This window comes from Rattus norvegicus, chromosome 19, assembly GCF_021556685.1.
Source record: "Rattus norvegicus strain SHRSP/BbbUtx chromosome 19, alternate assembly SHRSP_T2T, whole genome shotgun sequence".
In the NCBI taxonomy this organism is placed as follows: Eukaryota; Metazoa; Chordata; class Mammalia; order Rodentia; family Muridae; genus Rattus; species Rattus norvegicus.
The window spans coordinates 13,155,614-13,174,085 of NC_141552.1; the positions used below are offsets into that span (position 1 = coordinate 13,155,614).

Genomic DNA, 18,472 nt, shown 5'->3' on the forward strand with positions numbered 1-18,472 from the left:
TCTAGTACTAATGGGAAAGATATTAAAACTGAGTCATACTTACATTTACTAAGACCCAGAGAGATTAGTTCTGACAAAATTGAGTATTTTGAAAGATTTTAATGGCAGTCAAGAAAGTGTTTGCCTGTGGGGCATATACGGACAAAATATTATATAAAGGGACTTCTCACTTGAATAATTTTTATATCAGGAGCTACACATCATGGATATCTAAGAGGTCAAGGCCTCAGTTAATTAATGGCTCTAATTCAGCCCTTTTGTAACTCAGCTTGAGCACCTTTTTAGAAAACAGGGTTTTATTTTGACAGGTGAACCAAGACAGAAATTTCCTAGAGGTTGGTAGATGCTGAGTATTTAATAAGACCTGGGAAAAGTCTCTCTTAAATTGACTATCATTTACCTGAATGACCATCATTTTAAGTCGTTAAGAGTGCTGGGTCTTCCTGCAAAACCAGGTCAGGATCAGATTCCAGTCAGAGGCAGATAGAATTTTGTTTTATGGTATTAATAACTATTTTCTTCTGGTTTGTACTTTCCTGTTGGGTGTTTCAGACCATACAGATGACCAAGTTAACCTTTTCAGTTAATTCAGTCAAGGCTCCACACTAGAAGGAGCATCTTTTTATCTTGTCCTTACCTTATCCTGTCTTATTCTCTTCTCTCTCCCTTAAGAGATGAGAGAGGACGGTTTTATTTCCTTTATCTTAATTTTTATAAGTTACATAACCCACTGGGATAGGCCAGAGTCTCCCTGACAATGTTGCTCCTTTGAAGCATAGAAGACATGTTTCTCCAATGACTCTCCTTCTTTGTATGATATGCAGTAGTTAGGACCAAAACTTTGGTATTTCTGTGGCCTCACCAATCACGAGGACAGATGAGGGGGCTAGAGAGATGGCTCAATAGTTAGTGTTGCTCTTTCAGAGGACCTGAATTCAATTCCCAAAGCCCACATGGTGGTTCACAATCATCTGTAACTCCAGTTCTAGGGGATCAAACGCCCTCTTCTGGCCTCCTAAGGCACCAAGGCACCAACAGTGTACACAGACATATGCAGACAAGATACCCATAAAAATAAATAAAGCAATCTAGGGGCAAGACAGTGCAGGGCAAGGCAGAGCGGGGCAGGAGGAGGGGGAGCTGCAATTGTTGGGCTCTTTAAGAGGAGCCCTCTGTCTCCTGAGTGAGTCCTGGATGATCTGCAGTGAATAACAGCTGTCCTCACTGTCATTGTCTCTTCTGACTTTGCTGCCTTAGACCTCTAAGCTTTCATTACAGAACACCCAGAAGGACAATTTTATCAGTCCTGAAGAAGAAATAATGGATTACAGCTTTAATTTTTCTATAATAATTAGACAAAGCTTAGACAAGAACAAACAGATTTTTAAATAAATCCCGATTTTCTTGAGACTCTACTTTTTGAATAGTCAAAAATTTGACAAAGAGCCAAAAACACAATTATCTTAGTAGAGCACAGAACCTTTGTTTCTTAAGCCATTTTGTGAATCTTAACCAAGAGCAGATCAATATAGAAAGAGATCCTTGTTGCTTTAAACAGAAGACCAGATTTCAGTCTTGTATCGATGGACTGAAATTGGACTCAGGAATTTTAATAGCCTTTTAAAAACTAATTTCCCCCTTTAATGTCCTCAGCACAATGTAACAAAACAAAATTTTCTGCCTATGAAAAGGATTAAATCTAGATTACATTCATGACACAATGTCACAAAGATTTACTACTTACACACTGTTACTCATCTGAGGCAGCCTTTATTGTCACCTACATTTCTAAAAAGCTCCCTATATTTTATTTTATTTTATTGGTCTCATATGAGTCTAAGAGTTACAAAATGCAACATTCCAACAAAATGTGGTCAAGATTTTTAAAGCTTTTTATTTTAATAACACTGGCTAACAAAACAGAGAGAGAAAATACAAAGTCAATTAAAAATATCTTCGTATGTGTCTTAGGTCAGGGTTTCTATTCCTGCACAAATATCATGATCAAGAAGCAAGTTGGGGAGGAAAGGGTTTATTCAGCTCACACTTCCACATTGCTGTGCATCACCAAAGGAAGTCAGGACTGGAACTCAAGCAGGTCAGGAAGCAGGAGCTGATGCAGAGGCCATGGAGAGGATGCTTCTTTTTTTTTTTAATTCTTTTTTTTAATCTTTATTAACTTGAGTATTTCTTATTTACATTTCGATTGTTATTCCCAGTTTCCAGGCCAACATCCCCCTAGCCCCTCCCCCTCCCCTTCTTTTTTTTTTTTTTTTTTGTTTGTTTTTTTTGTTTGGTTTTTTTTTGTTTTTTTGTTTTTCTTTTTTATTAACTTGAGTGTTTCTTATTTACATTTCGAGTGTTATTCCCTTTCCCGGTTTCCGGGCAAACATCCCCCTAATCCCTCCCCATCCCCTTCTTTATGGGTGTTCCCCTCCCCACCCTCCCCCCATTGCCGCCCTCCCCCCAACAATCACGTTCACTGGGGGTTCAGTCTTAGCAGGACCAAGGGCTTCCCCTTCCACTGGTGCTCTTACTAGAATATTCATTGCTACCTATGAGGTCAGAGTCCAGGGTCAGTCCATGTATAGTCCTTAGGTAGTGGCTTAGTCCCTGGAAGCTCTGGTTGCTTGGCATTGTTGTTCATAAGGGGTCTCGAGCTCCTTCAAGCTCTTCGAGTTCTTTCTCTGATTCCTTCAACGGGGGTCCCGTTCTCAGTTCAGTGGTTTGCTGCTGGCATTTGCCTCTGTATTTGCTGTATTCTGGCTGTGTCTCTCAGGAGCGATCTACATCCGGCTCCTGTCGGCCTGCACTTCTTTGCTTCATCCATCTTGTCTAATTGGATGGCTGTATATGTATGGGCCACATGTGGGGCAGGCTCTGAATGGGTGTTCCTTCTGTGTCTGTTTTAATCTTTGCCTCTCTATTCCCTGCCAAGGGTATTCTTGTTCCCCTTTTAAAGAAGGAGTGAAGCATTCACATTTTGATCATCCGTCTTGAGTTTCATTTGTTCTAGGCATCTAGGGTAATTCAAGCATTTGGGCTAATAGCCACTTATCAATGAGTGCATACCATGTGTGTTTTCTGTGATTGGGTTACCTCACTCAGGATGATATTTTCCAGTATGGAGGATGCTTCTTACTGGCTTGCTTCCCCTGGCTTTCTCAGCTGGCTTTCTTATAGAACTCAAGACCACCAGCCCAGGGACAGCACCACCCACAATGAGCTGGGTCCTCCCACCTTGACCACTAGTTGAGAAAATGCCTTACAGCTGTGTCTCATGAAACCATTTCCACAACTGAGGCTCCTTTTCTGTGGTAACTCCAGCTTGTGTCAAGTTGACACACAAAACCAACCAGTACAGTATGTTAGCCCTGTGTTTGTAGTTTTGCTACAAAAGATGTCTGTTTCCTGAAGAACTGAGGGAGCTAACTAAAAGTTACTTTCTCCAGGAGAGCCAAGAAGAGGAGGAGAAAATAGAACATTCTGGACAGGAGACTTACTTTCCATGAAAGGAAGGCTGGACCCAGAGTACTTATGGGAATTGCCACAGAGCAGATCAAGGTGTAGAATGGGGTTACAGCTGAACAAGTTATGTAGGGGCCCCCATCCCTAAACCAGAAGTGTGTATGGGGCTTGGTATTGTTGTAAAAGAGGGTGAGCTAGGAAGAAGGCTATTGTTAGATGGTGGTAGTGGAGGAGAAATAGGGGGAGGAAGTAATAGTAGTGGTAGAGGTGGTGATGGAGGTGGTGGTGGTTGAGGTGGTGGTAGTGGAGGTGGTGGAGGTGGTGGTGATGGAGGTGGTGTTGGTTGAGGTGGTGGTATCCATGTTTGAAGCTGTGAAAACTGGATTTAAACCAGTTTGTGAGACTATATCTCAATGTAAGACAAGTTGAGAGAACAAAAGGCACATTGTATATCCTACTGAGGTACAATTACTACCCAAAGGCATTTCGGTGGGTGACATAGTTCTTATTTATCCACAAAGGACCCAAGGCCATCCCCTAAACACAGAGGTCTTTGCCTTGCAATGGTGAGACCAAGAAGGAGATGAGCAGGAAGTAAGAGTCCTTACAAGCAAACACCGGAGAAAGCAATGGTCAAGGGAGACGAGTGGATAGGTCCCAACTTGTACCTCACCAAAGGTCCTCAATAAGAAAACAGGGAACAGGAAAAGGCAAGATCCACTGTAAGCTGTATCAGGATGACACAGGTATGTTGATAACCACTGTCTTGTCTTGATCTCTGGGCAGCCGCCATTGTAGCAGCTGTGGGTATGCCCCCAACCACTCGTGCTAGGGTACTCATTCCATCCCTGCTCCTGGACGTGGGAGATGCTGCCTCCTTCCTTCACCCCAGCTGTTCTATATTGACATTAGAATGAAAACCTGCAATAGTTCTGAGATGGGGACATGATTATGCTTATTACAAGGATTGAAAAAAATAGGGTTACCAACAACACTTAAAAGACTAGATCTGAAGGGAGAGGCAAAGATTAAAACAGAGACTGAAGGAACACCCATTCAGAGCCTGCCCCACATTTGGCCCATACATATACAGCCACCCAATTAGACAAGATGGATGAAGCAAAGAAGTGCAGACCGACAGGAGCCGGATGTAGATCGCTCCTGAGAGACACAGCCAGAATACAGCAAATACAGAGGCGAATGCCAGCAGCAAACCACTGAACTGAGAATAGGTGCCCTATTGAAGGAATCAGAGAAAGAACTGGAAGAGCTTGAAGGGGCTCGAGACCCCAAAAGTACAACAATGCCAAGCAACCAGAGCTTCCAGGGACTAAGCCACTACCTAAAGACTATACATGGACTGACCCTGGACTCTGACCCCATAGGTAGCAATGAATATCCTAGTAAGAGCACCAGTGGAAGGGGAAGCCCTGGGTCCTGCTAAGACTGAACCCCCAGTGAACTAGTCTATGGGGGGAGGGCGGCAATGGGGGGAGGGTTGGGAGGGGAACACCCATAAGGAAGGGGAGGGGGGAGGGGGATGTTTGCCCGGAAACCGGGAAAGGGAATAACACTCGAAATGTATATAAGAAATACTCAAGTTAATAAAAAAAAAAAAAAAAGACTAGATCTGATCAGGGAGAACATCTTATCAGCTGAGATGTGAATATTTTCATAAAGAAAATAGCCCAGGTGATTCAGAGACTCTCTCGGTTACTGACTTCTCCACAATATGCGTGCAAATCAACTTCAAAGAGGCTAGCCCTGATGATCGATCACACAGAGACTGGATAAACACAGACTGGACAATACAGAGACTGTGTAAAAACAAATTGAGCTACAAATGCTACAGCTAGCTGCTTTCAAACTAACTATTTTTTTCCCTTTACCTCTGTCTTAGTTAGGGTTTTACTACTGATAACAGACACCATGACCAAGGCAACTCTTATAAGGAAACTTATAGCTTCAAAGGTTCAGTCCATTATCATCAAGCAGGAGCATGGCAGCATCCAGGCAGGCATGGAGCAGGCAAAGCTGAGACTTCTGTATCTTTATATGAAATCAGCTGGTGGAAGACTGGCTTCCAGACAGCTAGGATGAGGTTCTTAAAGCCCACACCCACAGTGCCACACCTACTCCCAAAAGGGGCACATCTACTGAACAGGGCCACACCTAATAGTGCCACTCCCTGGGCCGAGCATATTCAAACCATCACGAGCTCTAAATAGGAATTCTTCTCCCCAGAGGAAGCAATTGTAAGAATGCTGTCCCGGTCCCTTAAGTTGGGGTGGATAAGTTTAGTAATTTGATGTGTTATGGTTGTTGTCATCCAGGGTCGAAGGTTGTTGTTGGTTATGATCAGGGATTGATAAAATTTAAAGTCATTTTGTTTGAATTGTTGTAATTATTGGATATTAATAGAAATTTAAGGTTTTATAATAATTGTATATTGATAAAAATTTAAGATTGTTTTGTTAGGCTGTTGTTTAACTATCTTATACATAGCCATCTGTTTAAGATGTGATATAAAGTTCTAGTTTTATAGTTCTTATAATTATTTCTATTGTGTGTAGATTGCTAATGATAGAGGAGAGAACGATTCTTAAACAGAAAGGGGGATATGAAGTGAAAATCTGTGGTTTCTTTGGAAAGTCAGTTATGTCAAATGATGTTTTGCTGGGCACACAGGTAAAAGAATGATTTGCTAAAGCAGACACGTGAAAGACACGTTTTCCTGACATGGGTGAAAGGGTATTTTGCTGTAGCAAACACGTGAAAGAACACCCTCATTATTCTTTGCTGATGAATTGGTCCACCTTACGTAAGGTTGCTGGGCTTTGCTTGTGGTGACCTCATACAGAGAAACTCTCTGAGTCTTAAGAACTTCTCATGAGGTTCCTGGGGCTGCTTTCTGCTTCCACAATCTCCTGCCAGTTGATGAATCTCACAGTTTCTTCTGGATTGAACTGCAGCTGCCGATTGCTGTGTGCTGTCTGCTGAGTGGAGTGGACCAAGAGCAATAAAGATTGGAATCCCCCCCGAAGAACCATGTCTAAATAGGTCTCCCCCGTACCCTAACAACCATTCTTTTCCAGTACCTCTGGTGGGGGATGGGCTAGAAGGGAGGTTGAACCCTTATTTCAAAAGATTGAGAAAAATTTATGCCTACAGCCTTATGTATCTGAGCCTAACACTTTCAATCCAAGAGGGATACAGAGGGAAAGGGTGTTCTGCACCACCACCCTACGTAGCCCCTGCAAATGCCGTTGATGAGTTCATGCAGTGGGAGCCCAGAGGGGAAGCAAGGTAAGTGGGAAACTGGCCTCAGATAAACCTGCGCCCTTATAGGCAGGCGCACAGAAAGAAAAAAGTGTCCTGAATGTAACATTTTCCTACCGTCTCAAGCATAGGCGGCATGGCCTGAGACCTGAGGACAGTGGCCCTCTTCATGTTAATAGGCCCATCAAGTCTCTCAGAAGCCAACTCGCTAAAAACATTGGCCCCTGAATTGAAAGTCTTAGCCATCCTGTGTTAAGAAAGTGTCACTGGAAAGTCTCGGATGTCACATCTGTCCAGCCAATTAGCAGCTGTGGCACAGATCACTTGCCCCAAGTAGAGTTAATGCCTTCTATTTTGGTTAGAGGCCTTTGGTGGAATCCATCAAGCTTGTGGAAGTGTTAGGGAGGAAGAGCTAGACAGTATCCACTCTGATCCCCAGTGCCAGCATGCAGGGCTCAGGTGACTCCGGTCCCCATCTATTTTCCTTTACTCCCCCTTAGTTAGAGCTGGGGTATTTTGCTAATATAATAAAAATGGCAGAGAAGAAGGAAAACTAGGCCTGGTGTTCAGGGAAGGAAGAGGGAATTACACTGCTTATTCCATTGCCTGCCCTGGAGAACGGAACAAGAACACAAGGAAAAGAGGGTATGTGGGCACACCATCCATTCCCACCCTTATCCCCTGAGGCAGAGGCCTGAGAAAAGGAAAAAGAAAACAACAAAAACCAACTGAGTGTTCTTTAAGGTCTACAGTGTGGTTATCTGTGGTTCTATACAAAGAATGGAGCCAAAAACAGTGGTTAGGGAAAAGCCAATGAGACTGGGAGTGTACCCTGAGTCCTAGAATATGGTCCCCTCTTTTGTCCCCTGGAGAAACTACTTTAATCTTTTCATGCAGGACACTAAATAATCATACATAACAGAGTGTGAATGTCCAGTGTAGCAATAAAAAGATTTGACCCTGGGCACAAAAAGTCACAAATTTACCAAACTATGAGGAAACACAATGGGTGGGAGTCCAGATAAGAGACTGTACAAGTAAGAGTAAGAGGGAGTGGGTAATCTTTTTATAATAGCGAAGGTTATGTTGTCTTATATCCTGTGCCATTTGTGCAAGGTCAATATTTGGATAAAGAGGTGGGTATCTCATTGTCATGTTAAATCATATATGTCTTAGTATGAGTGGTCTTCCTTGAGACTGGCCACTTGGGTAGGGTTCTTTGGCCATTAGAGTATAGCAGAAATGGTATTGTGTGACCCCTAAGCATGGATCTTAATTGGTTTCCCTGCTTCTAAAAACTGACCAATTACAAAGAAGTTGTTTGTACATTACTGGAGGATGAGGGCAGTAGCTTCTCCCCTATAGCCAGCTGGCCTCCAGACAAAGCCACCAAGGGGCCCAACAACTGGCCACATGCCTGTCAGTGGGACCAACAAGATCAGGAAAGCTTAACACCCAGGGAGTCCCAGGCCTGGGCCAGCAAGAGAATCATAAACTATGGTTTCAGTTACTAGGCTGCCACATAGCAGAGCTGGGTAATGGCATTTCTACTTGCCAAGGTTCTAGGTGCCACCCATGTCTGCTGGCCATTGGGAAGGCTCCCCACTGAGGAGAACAAGAGATGGTAACTGGACAGGAAGTTTTAAGACAAGGAGCCCCTGACCAGTTGTTCTAGAACTGTCCTCGATCCTGTCATTTGTACAATATTCCAGGTCATCTCCTTTTTTTTTTCTCCATCTTCATTAAATTGGTATTTCTTATTTACATTTCAATTGTTATTCCCTTTCCTGGTTTCCAGGCCAACATCCTCCTCCCCTTCTATATTGGTGTTCCCCTCCCTATCCTCCCCCCAAACAATCACGTTCACTGGGGGTTCAGTCAGCTCCCTGCCTAGAAGCTATAAAAACATGCCTGAAACAAAAAGGGGGTACCCACAAATGGGTAACTGATCTTACACCTCCCTGAGTCTCACCCCAATCCCCGCTGTAAGTCCTGTAAAAAGCCCCAAGATGACTCCCTAAGGCAGGTCATTGCTGTTCAGGACAGCTGCCTTCTGCCTGAAGCTTTCTAGAATAAAACTTCTAAGACTCACACTCTAGGATCTATGAATTTCCTTCTTCCAATTTCAAGACTCAAGTCTGGGGTCACAGACTTGACTCAGTGGGTTCTGTGTGACCCTGAACCTCAACACCCTAACTCCTGAGTTAGAACCCACCTATGGGAAGAAAGAAATCCTCCATCAAATTGAAAGGCCCCTTTCTCCCCCTCTCAGCATCACCTGTGGGGACAACATGCTTCCAGGTCTCCTAGACAACTCTTCCACTGGTTAGCCAGTATGGATCCCTGCTCTGAGTGCTGGACACTGCAGTGTATGTTACCCCTACAAAGCTTGTGCTAGTCAATGAAGCCACAGGACAAGAACTGCTGTTTCTTTCCCTCCAATTCCTTTACTAGAAGGGGTGAGTATATCTGTTTCATGCCATGCTCCTCCATATCGCAACACTCTCTCCAACTTAAAACGTTTGCTGCAGTGAGGAGTAGGAGGCTCACCACTCTCAGGTGGTAGGCAGGAAATAACTCAAAATGACTTCAGGAAGTTCCTGAAAGTGAGCAGACTCACTAGGCTCCTCCTTCCCCAAGAGTACTAAGTGATAAAGGCTGCTGAGAGTCAATCTCAGACAAGTCAAACTTCAAAGAAGGTTCTCAGGCCAGCCTTACATCCTGGAAGGAGCAGAGACCAGCATAGAAACCTAGAAAGAAGACCCCAGCCAAACTGCCAAGAAGAAACAAAGAACAGCTGAGCTCTCTGGCTAGAACAGGCTCAGAACATCCAAGCTGCCTAAAAGAGAAAGTCTACAACCTGTCTAGCTGCCTGTAGGTTGTCTGGTGCTCTCCCGACTACCAGCTTTCATGAGCTGTCACTCATGTGCGTGAGGGTGGGCTTTTGATGCAGCTCTATCTGGGTCATTTCCAAGTAAGCCCTCACTTATATCCTGTAAGTAACGCCAGTAAAACTCACTGTTCCATCAAGTTGGAATTAGTGCTTTGGTCAGTTCTTCGTTCCTTATCTGGATAAGACATATTTCTTCATGTCTCCCCAGGAATAGTGTCTCACAACAGTATAAGAAAAGGAAAACCTAATCTGAAGGTAAGCTAAGTCTAGATTGGGTAGTCAGTAAGGCAGCCTTACCTTGTCTGGGGCTATTGGAATTGCTAGCTTTCATGAGGTCTGGCGTGGTAGGTCCTCACAGACAGAGACTCTGTCCTCAATCATACATAGAAGGACTTGCGAGCTGAGATCTTTCTGGGTATTGAACTCCCTGAAACACCCTAGTAAAATGAAGTGAGGTAAAGCCTAGCCACACGACCTGCATCCCCTGGCATCACCAACAAGCCTAGTGCAAAAAAGCCCAGGATTCATTCCTTTCAGCTAGGGTGATGGGAAAAACTGTGACACTGATATATAAACTGTCCACATACCAAAGCTAACACAAAGTCAAAAGGTAACAGACCAGGAAATGCTACAAAACACATCACACCGAAAGGGTGCCACCCACGATCTGTCATTTCTAAAAGCGGGGAATGAGACAACCCAGGAGATGACAGACAAGCACGATCAAGGGACAGTTCATAAGTGTTCGCTGCAACAGACTATAGATGTGTGATAAGAAATTCAGGCTTAACAGGTGCCAGAGAAAGGTGAACAATGGCTGATAATAAGATATTGACACCCACCTTCCCCAGAGGCGAAAGCACTGTAGGAGGAGAACATATGGATGAGGAGTTTTGAACATGTGCACACCCAAGACCTAGCACCCACAGGTGAGAACTGAAGAGTCCTCTTACATGTGTGCATCATGTGTGCGTTCAGTGCCTCGTTATGTTCACACAGCACTGTTCGTGACAGCCAAAAATCGGAGACAGCTTATGTTCCCATTTAGAAGGGAAAGAATAAATAAATGATGGCGTATTCATACAATGGAATTTTCTACCAGTCCTAAAATGAATGATTAAAGTTGCATGGATCTTCATGAATAAAGCATAATGTTGATATAAAAAGCAAATTGTAGAAAGTTGGTACTCAGTTTATGTGAGGCATTAAGATCCCAGCAGAATTCTTGATATGTGTATAAAAGCACAAAACCATGGCCTGGGGAGCCATTCACCAGTGTCATAATAGGGCCATTTCGTGGCAGATGAAAAGAGAGTGGAAACTGAATGGGGCAGCAAAATAAAGGGGCCTCCAACATTATTACAGTGTGTTTCTTCTGTGAAAAAGAAGACAACAAGCAAAGAGATAGATCACAAAATACTAATACTCATTATCCAATGGTTGGTCGTTTGTGTTTATTTTTATTATATGTCCATGTGCCTTGTGCATACAGTTCCTATAAAAGCATCAGAACTCCTGGGACAGGAATGACAAATGTTCATGAGCAGCCATGGGTCCCTTACTGTGGAATCATCTCTCCAGCACCTAACAATTCTCTTCTTGACATCTTTGATCCATCCGGCAATTCCTGGCCTATTTCCTGTGTACTTTCTGTGTAGCAAGAACCATGCTGAGTACTGTGAATGATAGGTTAGGTAGTGATAAGAGCTTTGGAATAGAAAATAAAACAATGAAAACCTGACCAAAAAAATGTTGACACCTGTGAGGAGACAAGAGTGAGCTATGGGGTGACCAGTATGAACTGCAGGCTTTGGTGACTGACTGGGTCACAGAACAGAGCAGAGTGGGGTGACCAAAAGGGGAAGCCAAGGGATATAACAAGAAGAAGAAGAAGAAGAAGAAGAAGAAGAAGAAGAAGAAGAAGAAGAAGAAGAAGAAGAAGAAGAGGAGGAGGAGGAGGAGGAGGAGGAGGAGGAGGAGGAGGAGGAGGAGGAGGAGGAGGAGGAGGAGGAGGAGGAAGAGGAGGAGGAGGAGGAGGAGGAGGAGGAGGAAGAAGAGGAAGAAGAGGAAGAAGAGGAAGAAGAGGAGGAGGAGGAGGAGGAGGAGGAGGAGGAACAACAACAACAACAACAACAACAGAAACAGAAACAGAAACAGAAACAGAGAAAACAAACAAACAATGCAAGGCTTTTGCAGAGAGAGATTTCCAAATACTGTTTGGTTAAGACCAAGCAAAATCATGACTGGAAAATGCAACTTTTAAACCTGTGTGAGCAGTCCTGGGATGCTGTGTGGAAGTAAAGGCATTCGCCTTCAAGCCTGACAGACCATTATGAATCCAATACCTGAGGCCCACACAATGAAAAGAGAGTCAGTCTCATCAGTTGTGTGGTAAGCACGAACACACACACACACACACACACACACACACACAAATAAGTGAAATAAACAAACTAGGATAAATGAATGAAAAAACACAGAGAAGTCTTGGGAAATGACTAAAACAGTAAAGTATTTGGCAAATAAGCATCGCAAACTAAGTTGGATCCTCACCAGTATAAACCTCAAACATGGTGACCCCAACACTGGGGAAAGAGACAAGAGAATCCCTGTGCCCACCAGCCAGTTGTTTCAGGCCAACTGGCAAACTCCAAGGACATGAGAGAACATCTTCAAATAAATCAAGGCTAGGGTTGGAAATGTGGCTCAGTGGCAAAGAACAATGACGACTCTTTCAAAGGATCTAGGCTCAATGTCCAGCACGCGTGAGTTGACTCGTTGTTTTCTGTAACTCAAGCCCCAGGAAACATATTGAAGTCTTCTGGACCTAAGGGCACCAGGAATACAAAAGGCATCCAGATGTGAGTGTAGACAAAACATCCACATACATGACATGAATAATAAAACCAAGGTGGGCAGCTCCTAAAGAATCTGGCCACCACATATACACACTATAAGAAAATAAATCTTTATAGTCACAAGTTCAGGCTGTCCAGTAAATTTGGGGAGAAAGCACAAGGAGTACTTTGCACTTGGTCACCCATGGGCTTACCCTGGGAACTAAATCTAGGCATATGCCAGAACAACCCTCATACTACTTCCGTCAAAACATGGAGAGCTGAGCCCAAGCAAAAGGATCTATCTGTCAGGGACGCCACGGCACTGCACAGCTAGCGCTCACTCTCCAGCACAGACAGGTGCCATCTCCCTAGGTGGCTAGAAAACTTTTTTAAAATCTCAATACCAGGTTTCCCCTACAGAGCATTGTGAAAGATGATTTAGCTTAGGTTTAAAAATAATTTCTTTAAAAGGCAGCATCTTCCCAATTGTTAATTAAGTCACAGGTGTGGACCATTTTAACAGTATGTGATGGAAAAAAAAAAAAGCTCAATATGAAAGTGTCTCTACTGCCAATGACAGTGACACTTTAGCCTAAGGAAGGTCACCCCTCCTTGAAAAGAGCCCTTGGTAAGCCATCAAAACGTTTATTTAAACTGTGTTCTAGCCAGGGATGGTCCCATAGTCCCAGTTCTTGATAGACTGGGGCAGAAGGATCATGAATTCAAATCCAACCTTGGTTTCACAGTAAGTTTGAGGCCAGCCTGGGCTATGTGAAGCCTTGGTTCAATTAAACAAAACAAAATGAAAAGTCTATTCTGTAATCCTATAGTGTGCCAAGGATTTTATGTGTCTGTAAATCTGTGGAGAATGGGACCACTGGGTCATATAGCTAATAGTAACAGAACTAAAGCCGCCTGCCTGACTCTTATCCATGAATAAAATCCACCCTGACTTTGTAATATCTTTATTTTCCACTCTCTGATATATAAAGGTCATTTTGGATTTTCTTCTTGCATAAGAAAATACAGAAGTGAGAGAGGTGGATGGTTTCCTGGGCTCCCCAGGCAGGAGTAATCTTGCTTCTCTCTGGATTTCTGTGGGCCTTTGTGTATCTCTGTGTATAGCTCTCAGCGTATTGTCTTACATCTGGAGCTGGGATTCAGACTAAAGCCAGAGAGTGTAACATCGTCCCCTCTGCATGTTCCAAAGCTACACTGAGCCACTGAGCTGTATCTGAACCAAAAACTGTGGTTTACAGGGACTTGCCGGCTGGAGATGCTCTGACCTCTCTGAGGAGAACGGGACCACAGAGAGGCCGTGTACTCCAGAAATCAGAGTTATCATGCCACGGTTCTAATCCCAGGTTTGGTGTTGGTGCTGTGTAACCTGAGATGCTCAACACAAGAGGGGGAGGACATCTCACAGGGCCACAACCTTAGATAAAGAACTGCAGGCAACTAAGGGACACTGAGAGCAGGAGAGACAGTCTTCCCCGGGGAAGAGCACACCAAGTGGTTATCCAGTACCAACTGGTCAGCTCTGAAAACATACGTGAGTAACATATGGATTGAGCAGGTGGTATTTTGTGTGTGTGTGTGTGTGTGTGTGTGTGTGTGTGTGTGTGTGTGTAAATCAATTAAAGAAATAGGCCATGAATTTGAGAGAGAGCAACAGGAATTCATGGGATGGGTTATAGGGAGGAAAGTGAAAGCAAAAACTGGTATAATTTATACTTTAATTTCAAAAAATAAAAATTTTTTTTTAAAAACTAAAGGTGGAAAGTGATAGGAAAATAGACACTTGTGCTTCATGTACATAAATACCCACCCCGTACTCACACACATGTTGAGGGTGGTGTCTTTCTCCCTGTCTGCCACGGAGACCAGTTGGATCCATATACACTGTTTCTGGCTCAGTAGTATGGGTGTCCCATGTTTGACTGCCCACACTGCAATGAATCCTAACATCATTATCAAAGTTCTGTAGGGTATCGTGGAATCATTTGAAAGGCCAAAGAGGGCCAGCTTGGAGAAGCAGATAACTTGGAGCCATATTGACTTAGCAGAAGCATCATGGAGAAAACCGATGAAACCCCAGTGTGATTGATAGCACTGCCCTCAGGGAGCTCACAGTGCATGAGGACCAGTGCCTGGTACACAGGCGCCACAAGCTAGGGTGAGGTAGTTCGAATAGGCATGGCCCCCATAGAATCATGTGTTTGGAAGCTTGGCTCATATGGAGTGACAAGATGTGTCCTTACTGGAGTAGGGGTAGCCCTGTTGGGGTCAGCGTGTCACTGTGCACTGTGGAGGTGGGCTTTGAGGTCTTATATGTGTTCACAATCATGTTCCCCTGCAGATCAAGACGTAGAATTCTCAGCTCTTCCAGTGCATATCTGCCTGCACACTGCCATGCTTCCCGCTATGATGGAAAGGATTGAACCTCTGACACTGTAAGGCAGCCCCAATTAAATGTTCCCCTTTATAAAAGTTGCCACAGTCACAGTCTCTCTTCACTGTCTTAAATCCTAAGACATAGGGTGTGCTGCTGGGCTACATCTTCAGACCCCTGCAGTTCGGTCTTCCTAGCTTTCGTAATACCCAATACGATAGAAATGCTACAAAAATGAATTACCCTGTAGTGATTAAGAAACAATGGCATAGGGGACGGGGCATAAGTCTAACTGTGGTCAGTACAGGAGCATTTTCCCCGAAACATTGTTATATGGCTGAGTCCCAGGTTATAGACCCTCCCAAGTATGAATTTATTTCTGTGTGTGATGAAAATAGCATTGTCTTTGTGTTATGTGGGTTGGGGGGCTGACATGTGTAGAGCACGAGGGAATTGGTGCCAGTACATTCACCATCCCAGCATTCACCACTTGGTGAAGAAGTGAGCTCAGGAGGCCATTAGAGTCTGTTTCCTTACTCACTCGACTTCTGCTTCTTAGTCCTTCTACATCCGACTAGAAAATGTTTCTTTCAACGCTGAAATGGCTGAGCTAACCTTGTTGCTGTGAAAACGGGCATAATTACCAGTGCGTGATGACCAGCACTCAGCAGATACGTGTTTAATGAAGACCTAGGAACCTAATAGAAGTGGTAAGGACTCTCACGTTTCATCTTTAAGATATATTGCTGCTCAGACTTGGCGGTTCAACACTTGGAAACTCAGCACTCTGGAGGCCAAAGCAGGGGCATTGCAGTGAGTTAGAGGCCAGTCTGGGATATATATATATATATATATATATATATATATATATATATATATATATATGTATATATATATATATATATATATATATATATATATATATATATTTCCAGGTCAACTTGGCCTACAAAGTGAGTCCCCCATTTCAAAGTAAAAATAAATAAATAAAATATACTCATACCCCAGTGAACTGACGCTTCGTTTGAATGCTGCATTTTGAGATATATCTAGAAGTAGGAATTTTTCTTTCATAATTAAAAAGGCATTTATTTTATTAAAGAAGAAAGGAAGAGTAGGAGGGAAGGAAGGAGAAGGGAGGAAATTTAAAGAACTAAAGGGGACAGAAGGAGAGGGGAAGGGAGGAGAGGGGAGAAGAGGGGAGGGGAAAGGAGGGGAAGAGAAGGAGGAGGAGGACGGGAGGAAAGTGCCAGTGAATGGTCAGCTACAAACAACCTATAGCACGAGACCCATACTTAGTTTAATAATTGACAGTTACTTTTGAAGTTCATCACTTTTGACCAAGCATTTTTACTTTTTATTGAGTCTTGAATATTACATTGCCCATCCTGCCACCAGCCACAGTAACAATCCTCCAGACCCACAACTCCCTTATATACCCCCAAAACAGCAGAATCGAGCCTGGGGTTTCTGCTCTTCATGTTCCACCCAAGGGACAGACTTATGGGATCGGAAGGAACTACAGATACAGCCGGGTTCCTGACAAGGTGAGCAGCAGTGGACAGAGTGACAGACACTACAGCATGCTCCTAAGCCAAGCGATGGCCTGTGCACCCAAATGGCTCACTGATTGAGGTTTTGACCCATGAGATAAGACAAGGTTTTACCATTTAAAATAGTTTAAGAGATTTTTTAAAATAATATTTTATGGCACACAAATCTTATAAGAAATCTCGCTCTTCCACAGGAGGCCTACACGCCGCCACTTGTGCCGCCACCATGTCCCTAGTGGTCCCCAAGAAGTTTCAGCACAGTCTGCGAGTCCTCGACACCAACGTCGATGGGCAGCGGAAAATAGCCTTAGCTATCACTGCCATTAAGGGTGTGGGGTGGAGATACGCTCATGTGGTGTTGAGGAAAGCAGACATTGACCTCACCAAGAGGGCTGGGGAGCTCACGGAGGACGAGGTGGAGCGTGTGATCACCATCATGCAGAACCCACGACAGTACAAGATCCCCGACTGGTTCTTGAACAGACAGAAGGATATGAAGGATGGGAAGTACAGCCAGGTTCTGGCCAACAGTCTAGACAACAAGCTGCGCGAAGACCTGGAGCGGGTGAAGAAAATCCGAGCCCATAGGGGGCTGCGCCACTTTTGGGGTCTTCGTGTCCGGGGTCGGCACACCAAGACCACTGGCCGCAGGGGCCGTACTGTGGGTGTGTCCAAGAAGAAATGAGCCTTTGGGCCTTTGCTGTTAATAAATAGTTTATATACCAGTGGGGGGAAAAAAGAAATCTCAATATGTCTGTGCACAAATAAGCTTGTCTGGAGCACAGCCAAGCTCCTCCATTTACAGATTATCTATCAGCTGCTTCCCACGGCGGAGATGGGACTGAGTGACCGCGGTTACTGTGTGCCCCAAATGCCTACTACATTTCCACCCTTTCAGAAAAAGCTCGCCAGCCATCTGAAACACTAGACGTTTGCTGAGCAAATAAATATAGGCATAAGGGAATGAAAGAACACAGGACTTTAGAATTTAGTTTTTATACAATGTCAGACTAGTTTGATTTTTTAAAAAAAAATCTAAAATTAGCAAAACTACTCAAAACCTGTTCTCTCATTTTTACCCAGTGTTACCCAAATGCCATGGCCCACATAACATGTAAACCACAGACGGCCTTCATTTTCCAACCTATGATAAATTGGTGGCAAAATGAAGTCAGAGCCTTCCCTTCCTCCTGTCTCTGCCCTTTTCAATGCATCTCTACAACCCTCTGAGCTACCAAGAGAAAGACTCCATGCCCTCAGCAGCTGCACCTGGACTGGCCTTTGGCTTGCTCAGCCAATGACCATGACATAAATCCTGGGGGAAAGGCTCAGTGGTGTGCTTGCTCTACAAGCATGGGGACCCAAGTTTGTGTACTCACTACCCAAACAAAAAGTAGGGCTGTAACCCCAGAGTCAGGACATGGGAAAGGGCAGCCAACCTAGCTGAAGCAGTGAGTGAACTTCCAACATAAGTGGCAAAGGCTGGGTGAAGGTAATAACGTAGACAGCAATAGAGAAAAGCACCCAACATCATGCTATGGCCTCTGCATGCATATGTATGGCTGTGCACGCAAGCATGCCACACATGCTTATGTCATACAGAGAGATACAGAGACAGAGGAATGACAGAAAGGATGGAGCCCTTGGTTCTTTTGAGCCTAGGCTTCAAGAAATGGACAGAGCACTGTGTTCTCTACTCATCATGCTGGGAAAGTGTTCCTGAGAGTTCCTGGCCAGGCTGGATCACCAGAGGATGATAGGCTAAGTGAAGAAGAACTGAGGCCAGCCCATTTAAGTACCTTATAGTGAGAGGACCCAAGGTCTATAAAGTCACCTGACTTTCCTGATGCTGATCAGAGACATGGAAGTGAATGCTACTGTTGGGATCCTTAGGAACATGTCTTTGTTGTACACGTACCCTTCTCCCATTGGTTGGGGTATTCAGCTGTGACAGGGGACTTGCTTTGTCTAACATCCAGACCTCACAAACCACAGAAACACCAAGCTCAGTCACACACGGCCATGATTCAGGCTCTGGAGCTTTTTA

At 44.1% G+C, this 18,472-nt stretch overlaps 1 pseudogene; it reads left to right on the forward strand.

Moving 5' to 3' along the window:
• The first annotated feature begins 16,607 nt into the window (after positions 1–16,607).
• Rps18l2 (ribosomal protein S18 like 2) lies at positions 16,608–17,135 on the forward strand (annotated as a pseudogene).
• Positions 17,136–18,472: the final 1,337 nt, after the last annotated feature.